This window comes from Zalophus californianus, chromosome 7, assembly GCF_009762305.2.
Source record: "Zalophus californianus isolate mZalCal1 chromosome 7, mZalCal1.pri.v2, whole genome shotgun sequence".
Classification (NCBI taxonomy): Eukaryota; Metazoa; Chordata; class Mammalia; order Carnivora; family Otariidae; genus Zalophus; species Zalophus californianus.
The window spans coordinates 137,040,125-137,064,139 of NC_045601.1; the positions used below are offsets into that span (position 1 = coordinate 137,040,125).

Consider the following 24,015-nt stretch of genomic DNA (forward strand, 5'->3'; position numbering starts at 1 on the left):
TTCTATTTTTCTTCTTGCTTAAGATTGGGCTTCCACTGAGATAAGGAACATTGTCTAATTTGTTTTGGCAAAACAGCTGGCCTTTTGCCTTAAGTAGGTGTTTAAAAATGGAATTAAAATGTTTTATATCAGCCTTCTATTTTTGGCCTCCTTACAAAATTTCCTGATGAGAGAACAAGGGGAGCTTGATTTCACCTATAAGTTTACTTTAGGAGGCCGGCATGTGCTAGCAGAATGTTGCTTGACCTGGTTCTTGGGCTCTAGTCTGTGTCGTGCCAGTCACTGCCTGTTTGAGCGCAGAAAAGTCTATTCAAGGGGCGCCTGGGTGGCTCAGTCGGTTAAGCGTCTGCCTTCGACTCAGGTCATGATCCTGGCGTCCTGGGATCGAGCCCCGCATCGGGCTCCCCACTTGGCGGGGAGCCTGCTTCTTCCTCTCCCTCTGCAGCTCCCCCTGCTTGTGTTCTCTGTGTGTGTGTCAAATGAAATCTTAAAAAAAGAAAGAAAGAAAGAAATTCTGTTCATTCCTCAGTGCCCAGTTTCCTCACTGGTAAAAGGGGAATGACAAAACCAGCCGAAAGGGTGTGGTGCGTGGTCAACAAGATGATGTTTGTGAGAGCCTCAGGTGCATTAGCATTGCTAGAGTAACAGGTTTCAATTTGTTTTCAGAGTTGGAAAGATCCTTCCTCTATAACAAACTAGTTTATAATGAGTGTGCAGTAATTCACATAGATTTATTGGTTCCAAGGTGCGAGTACTGTACTCGAGGCCTTTTACTCTGTCCTTGCAGGAAAGGGGTACTAGTCATCACTCCTTTGTCATTTCGGCCTCATTTGAATTTTTGAGCGCAGCATAAAATAAAAAGCACCGTGTCATTCAGGGCATGGTGTAGACCACAGTGCCTGCCTCCTGCCCATTTGGAGCATGTATTGTTATGTTTTCGGATCAGAGGCAGAAGTTGATGTGATTATCGAAGGAACATCTTGAGCCGCCTGAACTGTCAAAACGGAAACAGTTAGCCTGAACTGGGTAGGTGGGCACTCAAGTTTACCGTGTTCTTTTGAGGTCTGATTTCTGCCTCCCCGCCTCCAACTTTGGTAGCCAGAGGTAGGACCCGTGGCCTCTGCTGTCCCAGGCCCTGCAGGAATCTGTGTAACAAGGAAAGGTTGAAAAGATGGGAAGTTTTGTGTTTGCTTGTTTTGTTTCTCAGAATTTAAGTAACAACATCATACTCTGGGGGACTCTGAAAAGTTTTGTCTCTGTTGCTCAAAGAGGATACGATTTTGGGTCAGTGAGGGGGAGTGCTTCAGCCTGGGTGGGCCCATATGGTCAGAAGAAAGGAAGATGGAGGGACGCCTGGGTGGCTCAGTTGGTTAAGCGTCTGCCTTCGGCTCAGGTCATGATCCCAGCGTCCTGGGATTGAATCCTGGGATGGGCTCCCTGCTCAGAGGGGAGTCTGCTTCTCCCTCTGCTCCTCACCCCACTTGTGCTCTCCCTCTCTCTCTCAAATAAGTAAATAAAATCTTTAAAAAAATTAAAAAAAATCCAAAGTAACAAAATATTAAAAACATTAAAAAAAAAAAAGGAAGGAAGTTGCTTGACAGGGGCCCCCTAATGCCAGTAGGATCGTCGGGGAGCCTTACCCCAAAGTTTCTATCATTTGTCTTGATTTGTTCTCTCTCCCCTTTACATGAGGAGGGGAGGGAGTCTTCCTTCCTTACCCCGTTTCTCGGTTCACTGTGTCAATGTCTCACACGGCTGAACTATTTATCTTCAGTCACTAATGCTTATCAGGGCAGTCAAAAAAGCGCCTTTTGGTCTTCAGATAAAATCTGGAAGTTTTAACATATTACTAATTAGCCTCATTGGAATTAAGAAAGCACTGGATATGAATAACGATGGGGAATAAAGTAAGAAGTGACTTTCTGTGAGGATCATCTGCTTTTAGTATAGCCTGAAAAAGTCTATAAAAGAGTAGTTTTAGAGTTTTTCTTTTCTTTTCTTTTTTAATGGCATGCCTTGGCTGGCCAAATGTTTCCTGCCACGAGCAGAGCTTATCTGCTCTCCATCTCTCCCTGTTCGCTCATGCTGTTCCTTTTCCCCAGTGTCCTCTCTGTCGGCTTCCCACACTTCTGCCCAGACTCTTCCCTGTTCTCCAGGGCGGGGCTCGCAAAGCTGCCTCCCTGGGGCCACGTGGCACCCACTGTCTGGTAGACATGACTGACTTCTCCTAATGCCACGTGAAGTGTTATGTTCTATTCATTGTTGTATTGCCAGCACCTCATAACGAACCTGGTAGGTAATAGGACCTTAATACCTGTTTGCTGAATGAGTGCCTTCATTCAGGGTAGGAACCCTCTCCTAAAGGTGGAAGACTGGAGGAGACAGACCATCCATTGAGCCTGATGGGGGAGAAGGGAAGTGCCAGTGGAGAGGGTGTGTCACCTTGAGTGACATTTTGGACAGGAGGAGCTGCTCATCAGGTGAAGAAGGTGGGGAGGGAATGGCATGGGTATGTGGAGAACCAGGGGAATTTGTGAAGGAGAAATTTGGAGTGCCTGAAAATAGTTTCGTATGGCTGGTACTTAGATGCAAAGTGAAAAGGGGGCAGAAGGTGAATCTGAAAAGGTAAGGAGGTTATATGCTACTTTGAATTTTGTGCCAAATAAAAAAGTCGCTGAGGTGGCATTGGATCTCGTAAGGTCATTTGATTCAGTGAGTCATTATTTCATTAATTTTATGTAACAATTACTTCACAGTAAATGGGTGCGTCTGTTGGTCTGTGTTTGAAACAAAAGTTTGCTGGGATCACAAATTAAGATCTTAGAAGTTTTAGGGGATTCTATCTGACCTAGGAGTCATAATTTAACCCTAAATGGTCTATATCATGAAACAGCTTTATAGCCCAATCTGTATTTTAATGAGCCTTTTCTGATATATCAGCTACTCAACATTTAAAAATGTGATTAAACTTAGATATTTTTCTATAATGACTACTTCTGTGAAGATATGAGGTACCATATACAAAATACTTAGTACCAAGTACCTTGCCTGCACACACTAGGTGCTCAACACTATCATCTGTTTCTTCCCCCAACTGGCCAGACCTGAGGAAGCTTCCACTTTATGAACTTTTAGGAGAAACTGTAAAAACAAACAAACAAACAAAAAAACCCCACAACACCCCATCTCCAAGTGTCTATTTGTTGAGATATCCGCTAATTCTTTGGTAAGAGTTTGGAATTTCCTTGGTGATTTTAAACAAGATTTCCTCTACTAAATGTGCTCATTGTGTGAGTCTTAGATCACTAGGGCTGATCTGATGTGAGCATAGACTCTTCAAAGCCTTGGTGGGACTACCTGTCTTAGCAGTTGCTTACATTTAAAAATAGTTCTAGCCCCTGGCACCTCAAGGTTTCAGTGAATCATGCTGAGACACTCTAGACATGCAAGAATATGTTTTTCTCTTGGATTTGTAGGTGGGCAGCAGGTTTACCTGATGTCTACCGGTGCCTATGAAGGCCGAGGAGGAATTGAGATGCCAGGTTGGAAAATGAAAACTTGAACTACGTGTTTGCTGGGTACTGTCCAGGAGTATTGCATGCCTTTGGTTTGTTCTGATTAAATTCCAAGGTGATACAATCATCCGGCTGTTAAAAATAATTAATTGTCTTGTTTTCTACTTAGAAGAGTAATGCTTCCGGATTTGCAAGTCTGAATTCTTTTGCAGTGGGCCACTGGGACACAACCATTGTTACTGGACTGAGCCTTTAAGGTGAGCAGGACAGCTCACCGGGTCACATTGTCAAGGCACCTTTCAGAGAGCATTTATTTCTTTGGAGATGTGAGATTTTTCCAAACCCCAATTACTAGAAGTAATAGAATTATTAACCCGCTTGGACAAAAACAAAGCAAAGCCATACCAAATATAAAAAGTAGAGATTTTTAAGATCACATTTCCTAATGATATATTCCAATTAAATTGGAAATCAATAATAAAAATATAACCTCCCAAAATACCACTTGAAACTAAGAAATGCTCTCCCAGATAAACCTTTGATCAAGAGTAGATTAAAAAGAGGGCGCCTGGGTGGCTCAGTTGGTTAAGCGACTGCCTTCAGCTCAGGTCATGATCCTGGAGTCCCGGGATCGAGTCAGGCATCGGGCTTCCTGCTCAGCGGGGAGTCTGCTTCTCCCTCTGACCCTCTTCCCTCTCATGCTTTCTATCTCTCATTCTCTCTCTCTCTCAAATAAATAAATAAAATCTTTAAAAAAAAAAAAGAGTAGATTAAAAAGAAATAGTACATTCTTTAGAAAGCAGTAAAAATTATACTTTGTACCTCAATTTTTAGGGCATAGTATATACCCAAAACTTGACTCAAAGGAAAACATAAAGCAGTAAATATACATATGTAGTATATGTTACATATATAATATATATTTTATTCATGAAGAAAAGATTAATAGAACACCTGCTTCCCTCAAAAAGAAAAAAAAAAGGTACTAATGAAGTTAAAAGTTAGAATTAATAGAATAGAAAAAAAAGCATAAAGGCTAAATAAGACAAAAAATTGGGAAAAGTAAAAATATTCAAGATTATGATTGAGGAGACACACAAGCGCAGTGGCAGGAGGGTGCAAAAGAATTATAAGAAATATATACGAAAACTGTGCAAAACTCTATAGAAACACATTTGAAAATATAGAAGAAACAGACAGTTTGTAACTAAAATGTAAATGACCAATATCGACTCATGTAGAAGATTCAAACAGGTCATTGGAAGTCTCAATTTGTTCCTGTTGTCCTGTCCCATTTGACGTTGGTTCTGGGCTTTATGATTTTAACATGCACTGAAATAGAATGGGATGGTAACCCTCTACCTTATAATGTCAGGTTGTGCTGTGGTCTCTAATTGTGTGATGTGTGTGTTGTGAAGAATGTTTTTACTTTAACACATGCTTAACTATAACCCTGTATCCCCCCCCCAGTTCTCTCCAAATGCAAGTTAGCTTGCACCCCCTTTAAAGGACAGCATGTAGATTGCTTGCTAATAAAATGAAACGCGTTCCTACGTTGGTGGCTAAGGACCACTAACTGCTCCCAGGCCTGCTGGTGGTGGGACAAGTACTCAGTGCTGCGAGTCCTGCTCACAGGTGTACCAGATGGTTGTACCATCTCCTCTCCACCCCGCCCCGTGGCCTACAAAAAACACGAAGCTGCCCGGCTGACTTCAATGCAAAGTGTGGGAAGTCTGAATGTTCTAGGTGCAGTGGTTTTGTCATTTTTTTGTGGTGCAAATCAAAAACTAATTGTTTAATAACTTTAAAATTTACTTGGGAATAATCCCCCTTTTGCAGAAAATGAGCTAAAGAGGTGCAAAGTTTCATGAAAAATTGAGTACTGAATTTCTGTTTCTTAAGAAAGATGGAAATGAGGGGCGCCTGGGTGGCTCAGTCAGTTAACTGTCTGACTTTGGCTCAGGTCATGATCTCAGGCTCCTGGGATGGAGTCCTGTGTCCTGCTCCCTGCTCAGTGGGGGTCTGCTTCTCCCTGTGCCCCTCCCCCTGCTCCTTCTCTCTTTCTCTCTTGCTCACTCACTCTCTCTCAAATAAATAAATAAAATCTAAAAAAAAAAATGGTGATGAATATGTAAGTCACATATTTACTGAAGCAACATCCATATCTACTTTAAAAATTTGTAATTATTTTAAGAATGCTTTGCCCAAAGATCATGATTTAACATCTGCAGCCACAGAAGTTGCCATTAAATTTTATTCTGTGAAGCATGACTTTTCATTTAGGTCAAATGGCTCTTCTAAATCTGTTTTCATGCATTTTCGACTTTAAGTTTGCTTATGCACATACAAAAAGTGACGCTGTTGCTATTGATCTGTTGGCTCCATTAGCAGATGAGTTAACACACAGACTATACTAGTTTCATATAAATGTTACCAGATGCTAGAAAAAGAAAATCAATTAAATTTTGTACCTGAATGGTGTAATTATTTTTGTATAATTCAGAAAAGCCTTTAGAAAAATCATTCCCCTGAAGTTTAAATATTTAATATTACTGTGAATTCTATTTAAATTTGTTTTAAAAGTTTACCATCAAAAAATGAAATTTATATATGTATATATATTTTTATTTTTAAGAAAGGGAGGGAGGGGAAGGGGCAGAGGGAGAGAGAGAATCTTTTTTTTTTTTAAGATTTTATTTATTTATTTGACAGAGAGAGACAGCGAGAGAGGGAACACAAGCAGGGGGAGTGGGAGAGGAAGAAGCAGGCTTCCCGCTGAGCAGGGAGCCCGATGCGGGGCTCGATCCCAGGACCCTGGGATCATGACCTGAGCTGAAGACAGACGCTTAACAACTGAGCCACCCAGGCGCCCCTGAAATTTATATTTTTAACAGCTGTATTGAGGTAAAATTTATGTACCAGAAGTTTTACCCATTTTAAGTGCACAGTTGGAAGACTTGGTAAACTTGTGCAGTCGTACAGATATCACTGCCATTCAGTTTTAGAACACTTCTAGTCACCCCCTGCAGAAACTGCCTGGTGCCCCTCTGGAGCCAACCCCCATATTCACATTCAGCCCCTGGCAAGTGCTGAAAATGAGAAAAATGCTTTTTCGGTGAGAACACAAATAAGGATTTTGGTGGGGCACAATGTCAAATTATACATAATGGAATTACTAGAATAAGAAATCTGTGGAACAAATAAAATCTTAAAAAAAAAAATGGCCTGATCTTGTCTGGGCCTCTGGGTGGCTCAGTCTGTCAAGCATCTGCCTTCCACTCGGGTCATGATCTCAGGGTCCTGGGAAAGACCCCAAGGTTGGGCTCCCTGCTCAGCGGGGAGTCTTCTTCTTCTTCCTCACCCTCTGCCCTTCCCCCCGGCTTGTGCTTTCTCTCTCTCTCACAAAATAAATAAAATCTTAAAAAAAGGAAATCCATGGAAGAGAAATGTGCATATATAATTGCATTTCTTTCAAACAAAACTGCAATGAAAATAGAAATAACAGCCAAATTTTACAAATATTTTTCTACATACACTAAGTTGGTGAACTACAACATTTTTGTGATGAAACTTATGTCCAGTATGAAAAGTCCTTTAGCATGCAGCATGTGTTTTCTGTCCTTGCATCTCATTATCAATCAGATTTTACAAATATTTTGAGTCTTTGAAGACTGCTTTGTAAATCAGTGCTAATCGATAGTATTGACCATTTTTTTTTGCAAAGGAGTCCTCTAAATTTGTATTTTGTTTGAGATCAGTTAGAAATTTTTAATCAAAGTATTAGTTAACAGAGCAAGCAAAACAAATATTCAGGTTTTGAAGTTTTACAAATTGCAGTTATGGAAAACAAAGCTTGCAAACAGGAAGGTACTAGAATTGATCCTTATAAGGTAGGGACTGAGCAATGTAAATGATAAGAATTCAAATACAGTATACAGGGTTTAATTTTGAAATTTTATAGCTGCATTTAGAATATCTGGACTTGAGGGAAGATTCTACATTTGTGTTTTCCTCAAGAATTCAAAATAGATTGAATTTTAGAAGGTCTGTGATTTCAAGGTACCTAACTTTGATGAAACAGTAAGAATGATAAATAGAATTCATTTGAAGACTTTTTTTGCATAAATATTTCTCCAAGAAAGATATTAAAAACTACAAAAAATACAGTATCTTTTAAAATACTTTGGCTCAAATAATTACATGTCTCATTATAAAAATAAAAATTAAGAATATACTCCATGCAGTAGAATTTTCTTACTGGCATTTGGGCACTGAAGAGAAAATATCTCTTAATTAAAAATATTATGGTCTACAGAAAAGAGTCTATTGAAGGGTTCAATAATTTCAAATGTATTAACTATGAAATATACCTTTGAAGAACAGTGCAGGAATTTTTATAAAAAAATAAAAAATAAGATTATATTGAAAATATAACATCTTTCATAAGAATAGCAATGACTCAGTATTAGTAACAAACTGATTCAGTACTTGAATATGCACCAAGAATTTCCCTTGCCGTATTTTTAATATTAACATAAACCAATATAAAGAACTTTAAAAATTGTTTTAATGAATACAAACATGTTATTTTATTTATTTAAAGTTTTATTTCTGAAAACAATTTCTGAATTGAACCATTCTGTCAGTCCACCAATATATTTGTCCACAAATCAACTATTTTGTCAACCACAATATATTTTAAAAGTTATTTGATTTTAATTTTTTTAAAATAATTTATTTATTTGACAGAGAGAGACATAGTGAGAGAGGGAGCACAAGCAGGGGGAATGGGAGAGGGAGAAGCAGGCTTCCGCCGAGCAGGGAGCCCAATGAGCCCCATGCAGGGCTTGATCCCAGGACCCTGGGATCAGGACCTGAGCTGAAGACAGATGCTTAATGACTGAGCTACCCAGGTGCCCCTTGATTTTAATAGTTTATTAGCATCTTCTCTCATTCTCAGAGTGTCCTGGTTTGAATGAGAAATTTTATGGTCATTCTGTCTTTGTTGTTGTTGTTGTTGTTATCTTAATCACCATACAGTACATCATTAGTTTTTGATGTAGTGTTCCATGATTCATTGTTTGTGCATAACACCCAGTGCTCCATGCAGAACATGCCCTCTTTAATACCCATCACCAGGCTAACCCATCCTCCCACCCCCTCCCCTCTAGAACCCTCAGTTTGTTTTTCAGAGTCCGTCGTTTCTCATGGTTCATCTGGTCATTTGGTTTTTAAGAGTCAGATAATTAGGGGCGCCTGGATGGCTCAGTTGGTTAAGCGTCTGCTCTGGTCATGATTCCCTGGTCCTGGAATAGAGCCCTGTGTGGTTGTGGTCGGGCTCCCTGCCCAGCGGGGAGTCTGCTTCTCCCTCTGCTGCTCCCCCTGCTCATGCACGCTCTTTCTCTCTTGCGTGTGCACGAGCATGCTCTCTCTCCAATAAATAAAATCTTAAAAAGTCAGATAATTATACTTTTATTTAAACATTTCCAGATCATAGAAAAAGATAAGTACCTCCCCAATTCACTTTATGAAGCTAGCATACCTTTAATACCAGTATAAGACAATACAATATGGTCAAGATGGTATTATTGCAGGATATAAATTTGGTTCAATATGAGAAAATCCAGCTACCGAATCCATTATATCAAAAATTTAAAAGAAAAGTAACATGATCATATTAGTCGTTACTGAGAAGACATTTAGTAGACTTCAGTAGTGCTCCTAATAAAACTCTTAAGGAGGAATAGAAGGAAACTAGGCATAATAAAGACTATTCGTGAAAAACTAACAATAGCTTTATTTTTTAAAATTAATTAATTAATTAATCTATCTGACAGAGAGAGACACAGTGAGAGAGGGAACACAAGCAGAGTGGCAGAGGGAGAAGCAGGCCTCCTGCTGAGCAGAGAGCCCGATGCGGGGCTTGATCCCAGGACCCTGGGATCATGACCTGATTCGAAGGCAGAGGCTTAACAACTCAGCCACCCAGGCACCCCACAACAGCTTTATTTTATATGGCGAAATATAATTAAATAAGGATCTAGATTAGAATGCCTACGACCAGCATTTTCTTTATCATTGTCTTTAATATTATAGGAAATGCAACAAGACAAATTATATTGCTGATCTATTTACTGTAATGGAAGAGATTTAAAAAAACATTTTCTTGTTGCTGAGATGACTGTGTATACACCCCCGAACGTGAGACTAAATTAGAAACAGAACAGCCACTCTAGTAGAATTAATAAACTGTATGGGGAGATGGTTGGATGTGAGATAAATGTAGAAATTGAAAGCTTTTCTCTAAGTAATGAGTTCTAAGAAATGGAGGAATTATTCCCCTAAGTAATAAAACCATAAAAATATACATAATATATGTTTCCCCACAGTTCAAAAATAGAATAGCTACATGGGTTTTTATATAAAATGATCATAAAGTTTTATATTGATAAAATACCCTTTTGAAGCTAAGAAAAATATGAAATACAGGAATATTATCAAGGCACTATAATCAAGACAGTATTGGCCTAGCAACTGACAAATAGACCCTTGGAACAGAATAGATTCAGAAATAGATCATTCAGATCTTTGGGAAACCTTCTTAATCAAGACTGGAAACCCCAAATTAATATCTAAAATATATAAAGAACTCTTCAAGTCATCATCAAAAAAAACAAAGTTCAATTTAAAAAAAATGGGCAGAGGACCTGAATAGACATTTTCCCAAAGAAGACATGCAGATGGCCAACAGGCACTTGGAAAGATTCTCAACATCACTCATCATCAGGGAAATGCAAATCAAAAGCCACAGTGAGATCTCATTTCACACCAATCAGAATAGCTAGTGTCAAAAAGACAAGAAATAACAAGTGTTGGTGAGGATATGGAGAAAAGGGAACCCTCATGCACTGTTGGTGGGATTGTGAATTGGTGCAGCCAATGTGGAAAATAGTATGGAGGTTCCTCAAACAATTAAAAATAGAGCTATCATATGATCTAGTAATCACACTACTGGGTATTTATCTGAAGAAAATAAAAACATTAATTTAAAAAGATGTGCACCCCTATGTTTACTGAAGCGTTATTTACAGTAACCAATACAGAGAAGCAACCTAAGTGTCCATCAATAGATGAGTGGGGAAAGAAGAGGTGGTATACATGTAATGGAATATTACTCAGCCATAAAAAAAAAATAAGATCTTCCCATTTCCAACAACATGGGTAGATCTAGAGAGCATAATGCTAAGTGAAATAAGTAAGACAGTGAAAGATGAATACCATATGATTTCACTTATATGTGAAATCTAAAGAACGACAAATGAACAATCAAAAAAAAAAAAAACAAAAAAAACCCAGACTCTTAAATACAGAGAACAAACTGGTGGTTGCCTGGGGGTGGGGGGCAGCTGGGCAAAGTAGGTGAGGGGGATTAAGAGCTACAGACTTCTAGTTATAAAGTCAATAAGTCACAGGGAGGAACAGTGCAGCATAGGGAACATAGCCAATAAAACTGTAATAACATCGTGTGGTGACTGAGGGTAACTGGACTTACTGTGGTGGGCATTATGTAAAGTATATAATTGTCAAATCACTCTGTTGTACAGCTGAAAGTAAGATAGGTGAACTGCACTTCAGTGAATTTAGAAAAGACTGGAAACCCCAGAAGCTGATTAAGAAAAAGGAGGCATATCTAAATATGTATAACCAAAAACCATTTTGTAAAGTAGTAACAAAATAAACCAAGACATCAAGAATTAACAAGATTGATAAACCCCTGGCCAGACCCACCAAAAAGAAAAGAGAAATGACCCAAATCAACAAAATCATGAATGAAAGAGGAAAGATCACAACCAACACCAAAGAAATACAAACAATTATAAGAACATATTATGAGCAACTCTATGCCAGCAAATTAGATAATCTGGAAGAAATGGATGCATTCCTAGAGATGTATCAACTACCAAAATTGAACCAGGAAGAAATAGAAAACCTGAACAGACCTATAACCACTAAGGAAATTGAAGTCAGTCATCAAAAATCTCCCAACAAACAAAAGCCCAGGGCCAGATGGCTTCCCAGGGGAATGCTACCAAACATTTAAAGAAGGATTAATACCTATCCTTCTGAAACTGCTCCAAAAAATAGAAATGGAAGGAAAACTTCCAAACTTGTTTTATGAGGCCACCATTACCTTGATCCCCAAACCAGACAAAGGAGAATTACAGACCAATATCCTTGATGAACATGGATGCAAAAATTCTCACCAAAATACTAGCCAGTAGGATCCAACAGCACATTAAAAGGATTGTTCACCACGACCAAGTGGGATTTATCCCTGGGCTGCAAGGTTGGTTCAATATCCGCAAATCAATCAATGTGATACAATACATTAATCGAAGAAAGAACAAGAACCATATGATCCTCTCAAGAGATGCAGAAAAAGCATCTGACAAAGTACAGCATCCTTTCTTGATCAAAACTCTTCAGAGTGTAGGGATAAAAGGTACATACCTCAATATCATAAAAGCCATCTATGAAAAACCCACAGAGAATATCATTCTCAATGGGGAAAAGCTGAGAGCTTTCCCCCTAAGGTGAGGAACACAGCAGGGATGTCCACTATCACCACTGCTATTCAACACAGTACTAGAAGTCCTAGCCACAGCAATCAGACAACAAAAAGAAATCAAAGGCATCCAAATCGGCAAAGAAGAAGTCAAACTCTCACTCTTTGCAGATGATATGATACTTTATGTGGAAAACCCAAAAGACTCCACCCCAAAACTGCTAGAACTCCTACAGGAATTCAGTAAAGTGGCAGGATATAAACTCAATGCACAGAAATCAGTGGCATTCCTATACACCAACAACAAGACAGAAGAGAGAGAAATTAAGGAGTTGATCCCATTTACAACTGCACCCAAAACCATAAGATACCTAGGAATAAATCTAACCAAAGAGGCAAAGGATCTGTACTCAGAAAACTATAAAATACTCATGAAAGCACTTGAGGAAGATACAAAGAAATGGAAAAACGTTCCATGCTCATGGATTGGAAGAACAAATATTGTGAAGATATCAATGCTTCCTAGAGCAATCTACACATTCAATGCAATCCCCATCAAAATACCATCCACTTTTTTTCAAAGAAATGGAACAAATAATCCTAAAATTTGTATGGAACCAGAAAAGACCCCGAATAGCCAGAGGAATTTTGAAAAAGAAAAGCAAAGCTGGTGGCATCACAATTCCAGACTTCAAGCTCTATTACAAAGTTGTCATCATCGAGACAGTATGGTACTGGCACAAAAAGAGACACATAGATCAATGGAATAGAATAGAGAGCCCAGAAATGGACCCTCAACTCTGTGGTCAACTCATCTTCGACAGAGCAGGAAAGCATGTCCAATGGAAAAAAGACAGTCTCTTCAACAAATGGTGCTGGGAAAATTGGACAGCCACATGCAAAAGAATGAAACTGGACCATTTCCTTACACCACACACAAAAATACTCAAAATGGTTGAAAGACCTAAATGTGAGACAGGAGGCCATCAAAATCCTAAAGGAGAACACAGGCAGCAACGTCTTTGACCTCAGCCGCAGCAACTTCTTCCTAGAAACATCGCCAAAGGCAAGGGATGCAAGGGCAAAAATGAACTATTGGGACTTCATCAAGATGAAAAGCTTTTGCACAGCAGAAGAAACAGTCAGCAAAACCAAAAGACAACCGACAGAATGGGAGAAAATATTTGCAAATGACATATCAGATAAAGGGCTAGTATCCAAAATCTATAAAGAACTTCTTAAACTCAACACCCAAAGAACAAGTGATCCAATCAAGAAATGGGCAGAAGACATGAACACACATTTTTCCAAAGAAGACATCCAAATGGCCAGCAGACACATGAGAAAGTGCTCAACATCTCTCAGCATCAGGGAAATCCAAATCAAAACCTCAATGAAAGATCACCTCACACCAGTCGGAATGGCTAAAAATAACAAGTCAGGAAACGACAGATGTTGGCAAGGATGCGGAGAAAGGGGAACCCTCCTACACTGTTGGCGGGAAAGCAAGCTGGTGCAGCCACTCTGGAAAACAGTATGGAGGTTCCTCAAAAAGTTGAAAATAGAGCTACCATACGATCCAGCAATTGCACTACTGGGTATTTACCCCAAAGATACAAATGTAGGGATCCGAAGGGGTACATGCACCCCGATGTTTATAGCAGCAATGTCCACAATAGCCAAACTGTGGAAAGAGCCAAGATGTCCATCGACAGATGAATGGATAAAGAAGAGGTGGTATATATATATACAATGGAATATCATGCAGCCATCAAAAGGAATGAGATCTTGCCATTTGCAATGACGTGCATGGAACTGGAGGATGTTATGCTGAGCGAAATAAGTCAATCAGAGAAAGACATGTATCATATGACCTCACTGATATGAGGAATTCTTAATCTCAGGAAAGAAACTGAGGGTTGCTGGAGTGGTGGGGGGTGGGAGGGATGGGGTGGCTGGGTGATAGACATTGGGGAGGGTATGTGCTATGGTGAGTGCTGTGAATTGTGCAAGACAGTTGAATCACAGATCTGTACCTCTGAAACAAATGATACATTGTATGTTAAAGAAAAAAAAAAGAAAGAAGATAGGAGGGGAAGAATGAAGCGGGGGAATCGGAGGGGGAGACGAACCATGAGAGACGATGGGCTCTGAAAAACAAACTGAGGGATCTAGAGGGGAGGGGGGTGGGGGATGGGTTAGCCTGGTGATGGGTATTAAAGAGGGCATGTTCTGCGTGGAGTACTGGGTGTTATGCACAAACAATGAATCATGGAACACTACATCAACAACTAATGATGTAATGTATGGTGATTAACATAACATAATAATAAAAAAAAATAAACCAAGACATCAGCTTTGTTTGGAAAAAGTGTTTGTAAAATATATTTCAGGCAAAAGTGTTAATATCTATAATTTAAAAAGAGCTCTTACAAATGGATAGGAAAAAATATAAACTAAAGCAAAATGGACAAAGAATATGAATAAATAATCCACAGATCTGAGATAAATGGTAGGTGTGTGTGTGTGCACGTGCTTAAATGAGCACAGAGAAAAATGCTTACAAGACACATAGGCTGTTAACTTTAGCACATGGTGAGTGAGGGGCTGATGTGGGAAGTGAAAACCAGGCTATGACACACTTCTTTTTTTTTTTTCTTTTTATTAACATATAATGTATTACTTGTTTCAGGGGTACAGGTCTGTGACTCATCAGCCTTACAAAATTCACAGTGCTCACCATAGCACATACCCTCCCCAGTGTCCATCACCCAGCCACCCCATCCCTCACACCCCCCACCACTCCAGCAACCCTCAGTTTGTCTCCTGAGATTAAGAGTCTCTTATGGTTTGTCTGCCTCTCTGGTTTTGTCTTGTTTCATTTCTTCCCTCCCTTCTGATCATCTGCCTTGTTTCTCAAATTCCACATATCAGTGAGATCATATGATAATTGTCTTTCTCTGATTAACTTATCTCGCTTAGCCCAATACCTTCTAGTTCCATCCATGTCATTGCAAATGGCAAGATTTCATTTTTTGATGGCTGAGTAGTATTCCACTGTGTGTGTGTGTGTGTGTGTGTGTGTGTGTGTGTGTGTGTGTGTGTAATATATATATATTTACCACATCTTCTTTATCCATTCATCTGTCAGTGGACATCTGGGCTTTTTCCATAGTTTGGCTACTGTGGACATTGCTGTTATACACATTGGAGTGCAGATACCCCTTCAAATCACTATGCTTACATCCTTTGGATAAATACCTAGTAATTTAATTGCTGGGTTGTAAGGTAGCTCTATTTTCAGCTTTTTGAGGAGCCTCCACACTGTTTTCCAGAGTGGCTGCACCAGCTTGCATTCCCACCAACAGTGTAGGAGGGTTCCCCTTTCTCTGCATCCTCGCCAACATCTGTCGTTTCCTGACTTGTTTATTTTAGCCATTCTGACTGGTGTGAGGTGGTATCTCATTGAGGTTTTGATTTGGATTTCCCTGATGCCAAGTGATGTTGAACACTTTTTCATGCGTCTGATGGCCATTTGGATGTCTTCTCTGCAGAAATGTCTGTTCATGTATGACACACTTCTGACAGACCACCAAGGAAGATAGAAATAATTTGAGTGCTTGCTAGTTGCCATAGTTGAGGAATAAAGAGAAAGCTGAGTGAGAAGAGGAAGGAAAGACTTATGCATCTGAAGAGAAAGGACTCTGGGCAGTCAATCATTTTCTCCACCACTGGCCTTACAAGATTGTTAATTACCTGCAACTAGGTGGCACAGTGACTTCTGTGAGATAAGTAGAGGTAAGTGGGTCAGGCATAATATGGAAAAGGGCACTTTGCAAAGACATGTCACATAACCGCAATTGTTACTTAAACTGGTCTTCATATATTTGCTAATCTCTGATTCCTCTCCAGATGTCAAGGGCAATGAGAAGGATCCACTTAAGGAACACTGATTTGGAAGAAGGATCTCTCAGATTCCATTCTGTTGGCGATGCAGGCATTGTTGCACAGAGTCTGTGGTTTTTGCTACAACTGTTAATCCGTAGCAAAGTCCTTGAGATGCTCCTCCTGAGGACCATACCATGGCATGTGCTAAGGAAGGTCTGGAGGACTTCAGGGGTAAGGTGAGGGTGTGGAAAGGAAATAGGCTTCCCAAGTGTAGGGGAGACTTTTCTGTTGCATGATACAGAAGAGGATCCCTCCGTCTCAAGGTACCTGCATTTCTCAATCCGGCTTCCATCTAGCCGTGTCTTCCACGCCCTTCGTTTGGTTTCTTTGATCTGTTGCAGATGATAGTATTTGTTAGTTCTATGTCGTTTCTAGTTTCACTGGGGACTTGATGATTCAATATTTTGTAGGAAGAGGATATAGGGCAACCAATGGGCACAATGTCTGGCATAATGATGTATGGGAACATTGTTTGGGATTTTTTTTTTCATTGATCGTCTGATATGCAGGAATTTGGAGGAGATGTTAATATTAGTAGAAGGATTAATGCAATCCTTGCAAATAAAACGATTCTGAAGGCTATTTCATTGGACTTTCTAGTGGAGAATCTTTTTTTAAGAAAAAGATTTTATTTATTTGAGGAGAACATGAGCAGGGGGAGGGGGAGAGGGAGAGGGACAAGCCAACTCCCCACTGAGCAGGGAGCAGGAAACGGGGCTCCCTCCCAGGACTCTGAGATCATGACCTGAGCCAAAGTCAGACACTTAACTGACTGAGCCACCCAGGCGCCCCTCTAGTGGAGAATCTGAAGTCAGGGTTAAGGCCTTCATTTTTTCTGCAGTTTGGTGATGAACAAGAATGCTGAATCCGATTTTTTCATTGGCCCATAACCCCGGCTTGCTAGTGGTGTTATATGTGGGATATTCAGAGTCTTGAACAACTGAATCCTTTGGAGTCTTGCTCTCCGGTTAAGCTCTCTATCTTGAATCACAGTGCGTTCTTACGTGGCATAATGGCAATGACAGCATGGGATTATTCAGGTCAAGTTTTTCTTGTTGGGGCTCAGTTGGTTTTGACTTGCTCTGGGAGATGCTCAGATGCTCTTGTATGGTTGAAATAGAACCACATGACACGTCTCCAGCTTTTTGAAAACTTTTGTTGTCAAGTCTGAGATAATTGGATGATTGTCATGTCATCCCGAGCGTATCTCCGGAGTGGTTTCTATCTCATTCTTTTGGTAATGTTCTTAAGTCTTATTTTGTATTGTGTCTTACTCTTAGTTCTGTGCTTAATACCCTCAATAAATGTTGACCGAATGTATACATGAGCACCATTAGATGCACCAGGAAAGTGCAAATGAAGTTATAGCTCTTTGGAAAGGCGAAATGGCAGAGGCAGAACACTGTGACCTTTGTCTTACTTCTTTTCCTATGCACAGGATTACAGTTTATTGCAGAAGCTGGTTTCCCAATACTGTGTTCTTTCGTCTGATTTTTTTAAACTGAGCAAACCTTTTTCTTTAATTTAGGTTTTAGTGCAGGATGTAATTAAAATGTCACGTGTAAGGTATGTGTTACTAATTTACCTACTGAGGCATATTAGAAGAGTAATTTCCACTGCCTAAGAATGAATCTTGATTTATAAAAAAGATTTTATTTATTTATTTGAGAGAGAGAGAGTGAGCGAGAGAACAGCGGGGGGAGGGGCAGAGGGAGAGTGAGAAGCAGATTCTCTGCCAAGCAGGGAGCCCGAAGCTGGGCTCCATCCTGGGACTCCCAGATCATGACCTGAGCCGAAGGCAGACACTTAAATAACTGAGCCACCCAGGTGCCCCCTGATTTTTCTTTATATTAAAGAAAACAGTTTTGAAAAGAAGAAATTCCACTTGATTCTCTTCTTGTGTAGGACCTCTGCATTTTATAACATATCTATTATATACTACATAAAGTATGGTATGTATTATTATGTAGTAGCTTACACGTACATGTTGAGAAAGCTAGTAATTTTATTTCTGTATTTATTTTTGGCCTCCTATGTAGAGAAAACTTTGAGTATGCTTTGGATTTATTTTGATTTTGCTCTTATATGACTTTAGGTATATCACAAGTTAATAGACTTCCTGTTACAGTTTGAATTACTTACTGTTAATGTGAAGGTTTTGTTTGGCTTTTCTTTAGGAAGGTCTATAATTCAGATTAGGGAATGATTCTCCATTATGAATATCAGCATGACTACAGTCTCAGGTGGACACTTTGTAGTATCACGTCTGTTATTGCTCAGGAAAAATGCTGTTATAGATTGCAGTTGGCTGGATTATGTTTCTCAGTCTGAGATATCAAATGTTACATTTTTGCAGTCTAAAAGAAGCAGTTCCTTCTTAGGCTTATTTGAGGGCTCCCATTTACCTACCCTTTAAATACTGGGGTTCCTTTGGGTTCTCTTTTCTTCCTTTCTTTTTTTTTTTTCCTCTAAGTAGGCTCCACACCCAGCGTGGAGTCCAACACGGGGCTTGAAATCACGACCCTGAGATCAAGACCTGCGCTGAGATCAAAAGTCAGATGCTTAACTGACTGAGCTACCCAGGCGTCCCTGGGTTCTTTTTTCTGATTCCTTTCTTTTGCTTCTCATTTCCCTTCCTTAGATGAATAACAGTGACTGAGTTCTTATTGTGTATCAGGACAGGGTCGTGCTGTACAGCTAAGCAGGTTGCGTACTGCACAATTCCAGGAGGTGACGTTCACTGACCAACCCCAAAGACTTGGGTAGTGTCAGCAGGCACTGCACTAGCTACTTTACAAACCTCTTGTTTATCCTTACAACAACCTATGAGATGAATATCATTATTCCTATTTCATAGACGAGAAAACTGAGTTTGGGGTATGTTAAAACTTGTTTAAGGTTACACAGTAATGAGTGGGCAATAGAGTCTGTATGGGTCCAAAGCCTTTGCTTCTCTCTATAGCATGCTACCTTTTGTGGGTGATCTCAGCTCCTGGTGAGCTCATCCATGACCACCACCTAAATGATGCTAATTCCTGAAAGACTCTCCACCTCAGATCTCTTTATTGATGGCCGATGAGACAAGTCTTCCAGTATGTCCCAGAGGCACTGCAGATTCTAAAGGATTCAGATTGAATCATCACTTTCCATATGACTCCTTCTCTATACCCACTCTCAGTTCGTGGCTCCTCCCTCTCTCCCTCACCTCCCACGTCCAATCAGATACCAGGACCCATCCCTTCTGTTTCTCGAATCTCTCTCCATTTGTCCCCTTCCTTTCTAGGCCTGTTGTCACTGCGTGGTTCAGGCCCTCATTCTTTGATGCTGAATGCCTCTGCTCTGACTCGTGATGAGCACCACCTAGGTGCTTGCACTGACTATTGCATCAGGCTCACTCTCCCCTCTCCTCCTTCCCCACGTGGCTGCTTGAAGACTCAGCTTCAAGTCACTTTCTCAGGGAAGCCTTTCTTTTTTACCAACCCCTTTCCTTTCGCTGAATTGCTCTCCTCCGTGCTCCCATAGAGCATCAGCAGGGAGTCTGCTGCTTCCTCTCCCTCTGGCCCCCACCCAACCCTTTGCTCTTGCTCTCTCTCTCTCTCGAATGAATAAATAAAATCTTTAAAAAAAAATGCTCAAGAGAATGAATGAATGCACACTGTGAACACATTGGGCAGATCTGAAAGAGTTTTGATGTGTATAGCTTTGTAATATAGCCTGAAATAAACTGTGATCCCTCCAGCCTTGTTCTTTCTTAAGACCACTTTGGCTATCGGGGGTCTTTTGTGCTTCCATACCACATTTTAAGATTGTAAGTTCTATTTCTATGACAATTGCCATTGGAATTTTGATAGGATTGCATCGAATCTAAATTGCTGTGGGTAGCATGGACATTCTAAAAATATTCATTCTTCCAGTCCATGAGCACAGAACATCTTTCCATTCCTTGCACCTTCAAGTTTGTTTCATCAGTATCTTATAGTTCCAGTGTACAGAGCTTTCGCCTTCTTGGTTATATTTATTCCTTGGTATTTTATTCTGGATCTGAAAGAGTTGTTCACATACTACTATAGTGTTCTATGTGTTTACTTAGTCCTATTAAAATTTTAATGTAATTTCTGTTAACTTGCATAGTGAAAATAATCGATGCTGATGTTATTTAGTTATACAATTTTTTTCCTTTCTCTTTGCCTAACATGTTTTCACAGCAGCAGCTTCTTCCCTTATCCTGTTGACAAAAGATTATAACTTAATTGCATGATAATTTAAAACGTGGATTCTGGGTTGAACTTTGGTCTAAGGTGCCAAAGTTTTGTATTGACAGTAATGAATAAACTAATTTCTTAGAAGGTGCTTTGTTTACCTTTCCTCATTCCTGTCCATCAGTAGTGGCCACTACATTAAGAAAATACCTTGAGGTTGATTCTCTTACTTATTTTTATTTATCTATTTTTTAAATAAAGATTTTATTTATTTATTTGACAGAGAGAAAGAGAGAGAGAGAGCACAAGCAGGGGGAGGGGCAGAGGGAGAGGGAGAAGCAGGCTCCCCGCAGAGCAGGGAGCCCAGTGCAGGACTTGATCCCAGGACCCTGGGATCACGACCTGAGCCGAAGGCAGACACTTAACCAACTGAGCCACCCAGGTGCCCTTTATTTATTTATTTAATTTTTAAAAAGGTTTTATTTATTTGAGAGAGAGAGAGAGAGTGAGAGAGCACGAGCTGGGTGAGGGGCAGAGGGAGAAGCAGACTCCCTGCTAAGCAGGGAGCCCAACACAGGGCTGGAGCCCAACACAGGGCTCGATCCCAGAGGCTTAACCAACTGAGCCACCCAGGCACCCAGGGTTGATTATGTTAGAATCTAAGCTACTATTACGTTTGAAGCTAGGCTCCTTGGGGGTGGTTATTAACATGTACCTTTTCACTTAACACAATTCAGGTCTCATTCCAGCTCTGCCCTGTCTGGTTCCAGCCAACCACTTAAATCTTCCTGGACATCAGGTTCCTTGTCCTGATTTTAAAAATTAGGCATTTGGACTAAACTAGCCAGAGCAAGTTTTCAGTCTCAAATGTCCTCTGATTCTATTCCTTTGGGGCCCTCCCTCCTGTGCGTTGTTCTCTGACTTTCCTTGCCTGCCTGTCCCGCACCACCGCAATGGACTGGTCCAGGCCTGGCCTACCATCAGCACAATGTGTTCTTCAAGCACTTGGCTTTGACCTGGAGGTTTTCTTGAACATGGGGGGCTGAGAAGCAGCAGACTTGTGTTGTCTGGAATGGTGCCCACTGCCCCCTACTTCACTGGCATGTTCAGATCCCCCCACGAAGGACGAGGGAGCCCCTTCCTTTCAGGAAGCACATTCCTGACTGACATGTGCAAAAGTAGAGTGAGGTTGCAGAGCAGACACGGGAAGACTCCTGGTCAGAGCAGTGCCATTTCTAAATTGCAGTGATTCCACAGATTTGGGACTGTGATTGGGACCTGGGAAGGGGGGGGCAGCAGGTGGTGGGAGTGAGTTGGTTTTATCATCTGTTTTAAACATCACACACGTGAAGTGTCCAAGGTTTTGGAGTGAGGAAGGCACATCATAGCATACCCTACAGCCTCTGGATTATTGTGTGACCTTTTCTCGAACTGAATACAATTACGGGGGTTCCCACATACATTTGTTGAGAAAGCACTTCAAGCAAAATCACTGTGTCATCAAGGTGTGCCTTTATTTAAGGAGGTGAACGAAGACGGTCCTGCTTTGATTTGCCCATGTTCTAATTTTGTCAGTAGACGCAAAAGGACAAATCAGGTACAAGGTGTTTCTGATGAGACGTGCCCGGGAAGTGTTTCTATAAAAACTGCTCTGCCAGGGTGGGAAAGCTGGTTGTGGGGGGGGGGGGGTTCCTCAGAAGTGGGAGCGAGAGGGAAAGGTGTCCTAGCGGGAGACGTGCAGACAAGCAACAAGCCTTGAAGGCCAAGAGGGGCAGCGTCCCGGTCTGGGCAGGATGAAGGGCACTCAGGGCCGCCGCGGGACACCCTGCCCCGGATTTGGGCGGCAGCCGTCCCAGAAGGGCGAGAGGGAGCGGCGCTGAGCCGTGCGGCGAGCGCAGGAGGGCGGGCGAGCGGGCGCGCCGCTGCCCGGGGCTCGGACAGGGTTCAAAGACCATCACCTGCGGCGGGAGTGCGACCCACATGGGAAGTAGGAAGTGCCGCGCCTGAGCTTCCTGTCTAAATAGACGCGCGGCTCCCGGCGCTGCCGCCGGCGAGCTGCGCCCCACGCTCCGCGGGGCTCGGGGCGGCGCGGCCGCTCGCCGGGGCAGCGGGCGGTTGTCGGGCCTCCTCCTCGGCCTCCTCCCCCTCCGCCTCTTCCCCCTGCCGCCCGCCCCCGGGGCTGGGCGGCCGAGTCCCGCCGCAGCCGTGCGGAGTGCCGAGCGGCCGGCTGCAGAGCGCGGAGGACCGGGCGAGAATGACACGAACCCGCCTCCCCGGGGCGCGCGGCGGAGGCTGCTGAGAAGCCCGGCGGTGCCCGGACCCACGGGGCCCTCCTGCCAGGTAGGTTCAGCGAGCCCTCGAAACGCCGCACGCAGGGCAAGGCAGGCTGGGTGCTGGACTAGGAAAAGGAAAAAAATAAAAAAGAAAGAAAGAAAGAAAGAAAAAAAAAAAAAACACTAGAGACTCTGATTCCCTGGTTCGGAGCTTTATTTCCTGCCTCCAGTGCTTAAACGGTACAGCGTGGAATTCATTCCGAATGCCTTAAACACCTGTTAGCTTTTAAAAATAGACGCCTCGGTCAAGGTAAAGAGAAACTAATTTCTAACAAAACAGTCTCTACAGAATGTACTGATTGGCAAATTCAAGAGGAGATCAGACCTCCCTGTGTCTTTCTTGAGGGGACACCAAAAGTTGGCGTAATCTCAGACGCTTACCTTCTGTTACTTTGGAAATGCACAGCACAATGTTGACATACATAGGCATAAGCTAGGATCTTGGCCATACATGATCGTATTTTGTCAGGTAATTACTGATAACACAGAGTGAAACTCTCATCCTACACTGCTGTTCTCAAGTTTAAGTTAAAATGAAACTGATTCAGTTTCAGCAGAGAAAAAGTATCTTGAGCTGACTTTTATCAGGGCACCTTTTTGCTTTTCTTATTAGTTTCGGGGATTCTGCTGTGAGTCTACTCCTGATGCATATACTTCTCACATTCAGATTTCTCAGAAATGAATTCTCCTGTCTGGGAAAATGTCCTCTTTCTTGCTGCCACTATTGTGTGGCACTTTATTTCTTGCTGCTGTACAGGTCTTATACCAAACATTAGCTGGGGGTCCCCATAGGACTGTCTGTGTTTCTGTAATGTGGCATTTCTGGATGTTTATTTGAACACTGCAAGGTCTGAATTATAGAACAATGTATCTAACATTTCTGAAGCAGCAGATTGGTGGTGGTAGTGGTGGTGGTGGTTGGGGGGGGTCCTAGGCCCAGAAGCAAAATAAATGAACTTAGAGATGACTCAGTTCTTAGGGTGTGGGTAGGAGGCCAAAGGAACCCAGCCAGTCTTCACTGAGTTGCTGGCCAATTAAAGTATCTGGCTGTTGCAGTTTTCATGGGATGAGCCTCCTGGTCCCTTTCGCATCCCACTGCTTTGTGGATCCCTCCTTCTCCAGACTCTGTCCTCCCTTCCCTTATGCATAGAGCCTTAGTCCTGTTCATAAGTAGTGGCCCCTCAAGTATTTCTGAAACTCTCTTGAGGAAGAGGTGGAGGGGGCAAGAAAGGTCTATGTAGCAGACCCGTGGGCCACACTGAGATAATTGTGTTAAATCCAAGGCCACGTTGTCACACACCTCCTGTTTTTACCCTTGCACACCTGCGACTGGTCTTTTTTTCTTTGTGGTGGACACACACGTGGAAAAATAGGAAAGAGAAAAACCCTTCTGTTTCTAAAGTAGCCTCTGACTAATTGAAACTGTCTTGATGAGTAAACAGATACAAGGTAAC

At 41.5% G+C, this 24,015-nt stretch overlaps 1 protein-coding gene across 3 annotated transcripts in view; it reads left to right on the plus strand.

Moving 5' to 3' along the window:
- The window catches only part of RNF144B (ring finger protein 144B), a 138,669-nt gene that overhangs the window by 40,845 nt on the left and 73,809 nt on the right, over positions 1 to 24,015 (plus strand). For 2 of the 3 annotated variants that reach the window (XM_027601266.1, XM_027601269.1), the window contains exon 1: positions 22,302 to 22,568. The exons of the other annotated variant lie outside the window; for it this stretch is intronic. The gene's annotated coding sequence lies outside the window, so the exon portion shown is untranslated. Of the gene's footprint in view, positions 1 to 22,301; positions 22,569 to 24,015 lie in introns of those variants that run through there. 3 annotated transcript variants of the gene reach the window in all.